Source organism: Vicia villosa, linkage group LG5 (genome assembly GCF_029867415.1).
Source record: "Vicia villosa cultivar HV-30 ecotype Madison, WI linkage group LG5, Vvil1.0, whole genome shotgun sequence".
NCBI classification, from domain to species: domain Eukaryota; kingdom Viridiplantae; phylum Streptophyta; class Magnoliopsida; order Fabales; family Fabaceae; genus Vicia; species Vicia villosa.
In genome coordinates, this window is record NC_081184.1 from 107,237,353 (window position 1) to 107,245,059 (window position 7,707).

Here is a 7,707-nt window from a genome sequence, read left to right on the forward strand (position 1 = left end):
ATCGAATTTCATCCCCAGCAGAGTCGCCAGTTCTGTAACACGGTGAACTGACTTTTTATTGATCGAAATGTCGCGGTAAGCAAGAGTCGCCACCGACTTTTATTTTATCCAAACAAATTCAGAAAGGCAAAAAGAAACAGAAAAAAACCTTTTAAAGAAAATCTGAGTTCGGGGGGTAATTTATGCAAAGGGAAGGTGTAAGGCACCCTTTGCATCCATGGTTTTCCATGGGCTCTTAATTGCTTTGCTTGCTCGTTTGTTTAGAAAATGTAGATGAAAGAGATAGGGACTTTAGCTTGTGGATAAGCGTTGCCCTTTTGAAAAATTATGAGAAAGAATATAATAAAAAGGTTTGAGCATTGCAAGGCAATTAGGGGCAATTACCTTAAACTCAGATGATAGGTCTCTTTTTGGCCTTTCAGAATGAAAGGGTCTATCCTTGCCATAAGAGGGCAGGAAGCCTTTCGTTTGGAGATTGAAGGGTCATCGGATAATCGTTCGCCATAAGACTGTCCCATGCCATAAAGAGGGCAGGTAGTCTAAGGGAAGGATATAATAGTCATTAATCTTTTTAGGCATCATGCGAGGATACCTTAGCAATAGGGACAATCATCATGTTTTTACCGAGGCGACTTCGAGGGACAATATTGATGATGATAATGAACTTAGGGCAACATTTGTCTGCTTTTAGGTATCCTCGGAATCGAGGGGCTTTGACTATTTAGTACACTTAAAGGCAACAAGGCAACAGGCAACAAAGGCCACCAGAGGGATTACCCTAAAGGTGTGTGGGTGCAACAATCACGTGGTTAACTTCGATTACATTTATCTTGTGATTAGTGATCTAATGTTTGATTAATTAGTCTTGTCACTCCCTATTTTACTAACCACGCAGTAAAAATAATATTACAGTTTAAGTGCCTTCAAGGCCAATCAATACAACCAGTAAACAGTTACATAATAATAGGGAAAGGGGACAATGAAACCAGCGGATCCCTCAATAGGGTTTGACATAAGTAATGAAAGTAGGGTTTAGGTTTACCAATCATCCGTAGCTTTGGCGACTTGACAAACCTTCAGCTTCGATTGGTGAAGGTTGGCGGGCACAGGTTTGCTGAAGCATTGACTCTGACCATTTGGGGATTGACTGAAAAATAACATAGGAAGCAGTGAGTGCAGGAGGAATTCATCAATATTTGAGGCAAACCCTATTTTATCCTATTTTATCCTATTGAGTCAAAAATTAAAAGATAAAATAATATTTAAATAAGCAAAATATTAGAACTTAGCTTTTCTGGTATGGCGAGGCGCGTGGCTGAAGGATCTTGGTCAACCCTGAAAATTAGGCATGCAGATGCAGAAGAGAAATGTTAATGCATTAGTGATCTAAAGACAAACCTCACAACCCTGATTAGGGTACAAGTTAACCATGGTTAATAGAATAAATAAAATCGAATTAATTAATTATTGGTTTTCATCCTAATTAATTAAATCGGTGAAAATAGAGTTTCGATTAAATGTCTAACCTTAATATTTATTTTAATCAATTAACAAGAATAGGTATAATCAATTAAACAATTAAACCAATAAATTAACTTAATTATTTAAATCAAATAAGAATTATCATTATCAATTAAATTAATTTAACAATTTAGTTAGAAAATAAATATTTTCAAAAAAAGGCTTTTTATATAAAAAAAAGGGGAATTTTAGAATAAGCTTGAATTAAAAAGGATATTTTAAAAGAATGAAAACAAATTAATAAACAATAAGAAAATAGTACTTGAATAACTAAAAAATAAAAAAATTGGTAGACTTAGCTCATGATCCTGCGTGGGTGGCTTTTGAAGGACCATGATAGACTTGCAATTCCCTGACGTTGGATCATCTCTGGCGGTGATCTGATGGTCTCTGGCACGAAGATGTATGGTGCACGTGTGTAGATTCGCCACACTGAATCTGCAAACATGGTTGTGAAAAAATAAAGAAGCAAAACTGCAAGAGACAGGGATCGAACCCCTGCCCTTGCATGTGAACGTTTTTATTGTATGCTGTTTCACCACTGGGCCACTTCACACTTCGCTGCAAACAGATGAACAACATATAATATATAAGGAAAACGTCCACTTGACAAATTTTAAAATAAGAACCTGCGCGCCCAGGCCTTATCATCTTCTTCGCAGGGATTTTGCAGCAAAGGCAACGTTTTTGCCTACGGCCTTCTTGCGTTGCCATACACCCTGAAAAATAAAAACTAAAGAAGCCGATCGTAAAATCAAAACCAAGCCCATGGATTGATTAGAAATCGTCCGGTGAGTCCAATGGTACCATTGATTTCGTCTAATTTTGTCTCCACCTTAAAGCCCCAAATCGGAGCTCTTGTGACCTAACAATGGTGGAACTCAAATTCTAGGCCAACACTCAAATTAAACCACACACACACGTTGCAAACATCTATATTATCGTGAATGCGCAATCAAATTATGCTAACAATGCATGAATTATCAAAACCGAATTAAAATAAAAAATCGCAAACCGTGGCTTTCGCGGTCGTGTTCTTAGCGTTTTAGTGGATGACGATGACCCCTACAGTTCCAGAATGCCCTAAGAAATCGCTTGGAATGCTTGGAAGAGCCTGGAATTGCTTCAAACTTCGATGCTACCTCCTTTGGATTCACGATTTTTTTAATGTGTGAATATGGTTCTGTCAGCCGAATCCTTATGAAAACCAAAATCCCCCCACCCTTGTGATTTTTGTCATGTATATATAATGCACTGAATTAGGTTAGAGATATGGGATTCAATCTTGGTAATCTTTGAAATTGTTATTTGATTTCAATCTGATGCCAATCTTTCCAATTTGGTTCACCTCTATTTTCCACAGCTTCTCACGTTTTAGATGCCCATTGAATTTAATCCAAATCTTAACAGATCAAGTATATGGCCTCTTATGATTTTTTTATTTTATTTGTATTTAAATGAATGAATTCATAATTAAATAAAAATCACAAAATAGATAGGGGTTGGTTCATGGGTCAAATAACATAGAAAAATATTTTGTTTTGGTCATGAAAATATTTTCTTTTCAATTTGCATTAAAACTTGATTTTTTACTTCAATCTTGCTCTTCTCTCTCCAATCTCCCTTTCCACAAAATTGAATCGTGTATTCGATTTATTGCATAATTGGAACTGATTGAAAAATCAAATCTTGGATTTAAAACAAATTATTTTAATTTTTATATGATTTATCAATATTTAAATGAATTAAAATCCAAATAAATAAAGTAAATATTATAAAAATAAAACATTTATTCTAAGAGTGATCATAAGGCCCATAGTATCTTAGGCCCATTGGTTTTGTGCTTTGGTATGAGTTTGAATAAGAATCAGAGAAATAGTGTGGGCAAATTTTGGGGTATGACAGATGCCATCTGTCTTTGTGCAGTTATATAAACTACTTCGAAATTCAAATCCTCCCGCCTGAATCCTCTTTCGACGCGTGGCAACGTAATCAGAATCGAGAATGCCACGAAAATACGCTAAGCTTCAGTACTTTACATATTTCGTAAAAACGTTTAAGTCCCAAAAGATGATTCTTTTCGAACTTAGCTTCAGTGCTAACTGTCTTCGTTCCAACTTAAACCATCATTCTCGAACATGGCCATCAGTAGCCATTTTTGATCCCAAAGATGGTCATCAGTAACCATCTTCCTTCGAATTTCAAACCTTTGAAGGATATTCTTCCCAAACGAAATCTTCAGCTAACATATATATAATTTAATTAGTATCCACTAACACTGTAAAGCAGTTTTACACCGTCAGTGAATCGTGACTGTTAAAAGCTTATAGAAATTTAATTTTTATTTTAATTATTTATAAAATAATATTTGTAAATGGTTGTGATGCACTGATTGTGTAAAGAATTTTACACTGACAATGCATAATAATTACTTCCGGTGATACACAAAATTGGCAAGCCTTGTCCCAGCAGTTGTGACTCTTTCTAGTATAAATTCTCCGATCACAGCCACACTACCGCTGTCGTGGCCAATATTTTTGGCGATGTTCTGGAAAGATACCACAACATGCACCACCATCCCTTCCGCGTGTGGGCCTCACACGCCGCCCTTCCTACAACCCATGATAACGCGTCCTAACTCTGATCCCGGTGCCATTTTTGTCCCACTTCAAGATATGCACTCGGTTTTTTGTTTACCGTCTATAGAAGTATGTGTTCCAACGCATTTTTGGCTCTATTTTATCGTTCGCTGCGACCGTCCCTGAGCTCTCCACTACTGACTGACCTTGTTTGCACATTTTTCAGCCATCAATTCTCATGGGAGACATTAATTATGTCACATTTACCAAAGTTCCGCTTATCTTGTATGAGAAACTAACCGAGACATCCTCTGAATCATATGTATTTCCCACCACCATGGTCGTGATGGACGACACGGAGGACGCGGTGGCCAACGTCATGGTATTCGCTGTAACTATTTCCATCATTACAACCATATTGAAGTTGAATGTCATACAAAGGCAAGAAAACAACTACAATAACCTAGGGTTATTACTGCCACTCAATCGACTATCACCAAAGATGTTAATATTTTGACTGTTGATTACAATAAGTTCCTTCAGTTCAAAGCAGCTCATCAACCATCATTTTCTATTGTCGTTGCTCAATCTAATAATCATGTAGCCTTTGTCTCTACATCATCCCTCGGCCCCTGGGTCCTTGACTAAGGTTCCTCTGATCATATGAATGGTAATAAATTTCTTTTATCTTACTTGTCTTATCACTACTACGGAAAAGACATTTAACAACGGTTGGGAAATATATATAACCACGCGGGACCAGATGTTGTTATGTAGCGTGTGGTTGTATATGCGGTACTTACAATCATGGTCCTGGGACCGTTGTTGTATTCTAGAAAGCGCGCACTATACCATAATGATTCGTTAACCCAACCGTTGTGATAAAACTAAATGTCCCAGGTTCTATTCCCAGCATCAAAATTTTGTAATTTATATTATTTTGGTCACCATTCAATTTACAATCACGGTTATGTTTTATAACCGCTGTCAAAACTTCCTCTGTTTTAAATATGCAATTCTCTGCTTCTCAAACTCTTCCCAATTTTATCTTGTAACTATTATAACCATATCAAAGAATTTACAACAACCCGTATTTTTGTGAACCATGCATAAAGAGCATAAAAACAGCTAACATTGTGCATCAAAAGCCAAAATTAATATTTACATCAAACACAATATGTTTAAGTCAAAAGTAATATTCACATCATCATATATAGAAAATAAGTCATTAGGGCATCTCAATAAAGCAAATAGCAGGACTCTTAAGCACATTGTGGATATACGCCCAACGTTTACGAAGTTCGACAAAGTCCTCAACAGGGAATGGGGTTACATCGTTAAACATGTACATATGAAAGAGAAAAAAGTGAATATCATGCATGATAATAATTCAATAGTCAACTTATATATGAATATATGTAAACATATTATGACATATATACCTTATCCATTAATCAACAATGCTGTCAAGGACAATGTTTAACATGTGTTTCATTACATGATACCCACACTCGTATTTCTCGAGTTGTTTCCTCGTCTACAAATGAATGTAACGACACGTGAATGAAAATGAAAGAAACGGGTAATTGGCCCACTTACTTTAGGAGAGATCCGTGAAGGCTTTCTTCTAACATTATTTATCATATTCACTTGCTCCACAACACTGTACATTGAATATGAATTAAACATATTACATGCTAAACTACTTACAATATCAAAGAAAATGAATGTAACATACACTTACGAGTTAATAATCTCTTTCATTTTCTTGTCGAGTGATTCATGCAAGGAACATAGTACAGTTATCGTATTCGTCTTAAATAATATTATGATCACTTGCCAATGAGCACTGAACGAACATGAGCATATATATTAGTATTTCTAAAACAAACTAAATATTGAACATCCCTTACATCCGTGCACCAAACTTGCAATATCCCTACGTCCAGCCACTTATATCCACCGAGAAAATCCCTTACATCTTCAGGACTGTAATAGAATAACTCCACATATGGATAATGTTCTAGAGGGAGAGGTTGTGAATCATTTATCACCGCAAAGTTCAAGTAAAACATGGTGATTTCATTTGAGTTAGGGTCCAATAACTCATTGTGGTTAGCTGGAGGAGGAAGAGGCTGAACAATTACTCCCTTTTGTAGAAGCACGACGTACAACACTTCTACTTGGATTTTGATCATGATCATGATCATCATCACCATCAACATAATATTGATCTTCATTTTTACGATCATCTCCTTTTTGTGGTTGTTTTTCAAGCATGATTCTTTTCTCACGTTTTCGATAACCCCCACGAGACAATCTATGGGGGTACATGTTCTTTTCCATGTTACGTATTCCTACTTCGCTTTTAAGTTGTTATTAACATAGTGAAAAATATATATGAATAATATTAACTTATTATCACAACATTATCGGTTAAATAAGACTAGTACTAACCTTGAATTCCTCATAATGACATATCTTCGTAAACTTCTTCCATTGCTTCTTCGATATAAAACTATATCTTTTCCATTGAAGATCAAGACCGCTCTTAGGCTTCCTGATGTAGTCAACCGTGAGTTGTGAATTAAATCCCCTCCAACGAGTACCGATATAAGAGATCCACTTTTTTTCAACTTTGAGTCATTGGTAAACTCAAAATTCAACTACATTTAAATTAATGTATTAGAAATTATAGGTAGTGATATCTAATATATGAAAATTATAGTATGTAATACCTTAACGTTTGTCTATATGCTTTCTTTGAATTTCTCATCCACTTGTTTCTAATCATCTATTAATATACTTAATTTACTCCGTCTAAGGAACACAACATAACTCTTAAAAGTAGAATAATATCCAGAATCAACTACTCTGTAGAACGAATCAAATTCGATCGGAGTTTTTTCACCCGATGAGTTGCGAACTGGTGTGAATTAGGGCATCATTGTGACACCTCTTTGTGATCTTTTTGATTGAGTATCATTTTTCTTGAGTTTCATTTGCACAACACTCACTTGTTTGATGTTCTTCGTTAGTATTTGATGAAGAACTCGACAAGGTCGACATCTACGTTCAAAAACAACAACAACAACATGAACAACAAGAACATAAACAACAACCACAACATAAACAACAACAACAAAAACAACCACAACAATGGAAAATGAAGTTTATTGTAGATGCATGGAGAAAAAATTTACGTACCCTAAACGTGATGACTAAGTAAATGATGTTGGTGTTGTCTTCCTTCCTTACGACAACTACGGTGTTGTTGTCGTCTTCATTCACGACGGTGACAACTTGGTTGGTGTACTCTTCTTTCTCGATGCCATAATCGTGATGGTCTTGCCAACCTCGACGATGATGACAAAAAGGACAAATACACAATGAAGAATGGATACTGAAGAGACAAGCTAGGGTGAACGATTGTGTTTTGGTTGAAATCGTGTATTGTTTCGCAGTATTGAACATTAGGGTTTAGGGTTGAAATCATGTATTGTTTCGTCTAGTTTCTTTTTTCAATGGAAAAGAGGATACTGAAGAGACAAACTAGCTAGAAGTGTATATTATTATAAAGATACCACCACGGCCAAAAACAGAAACC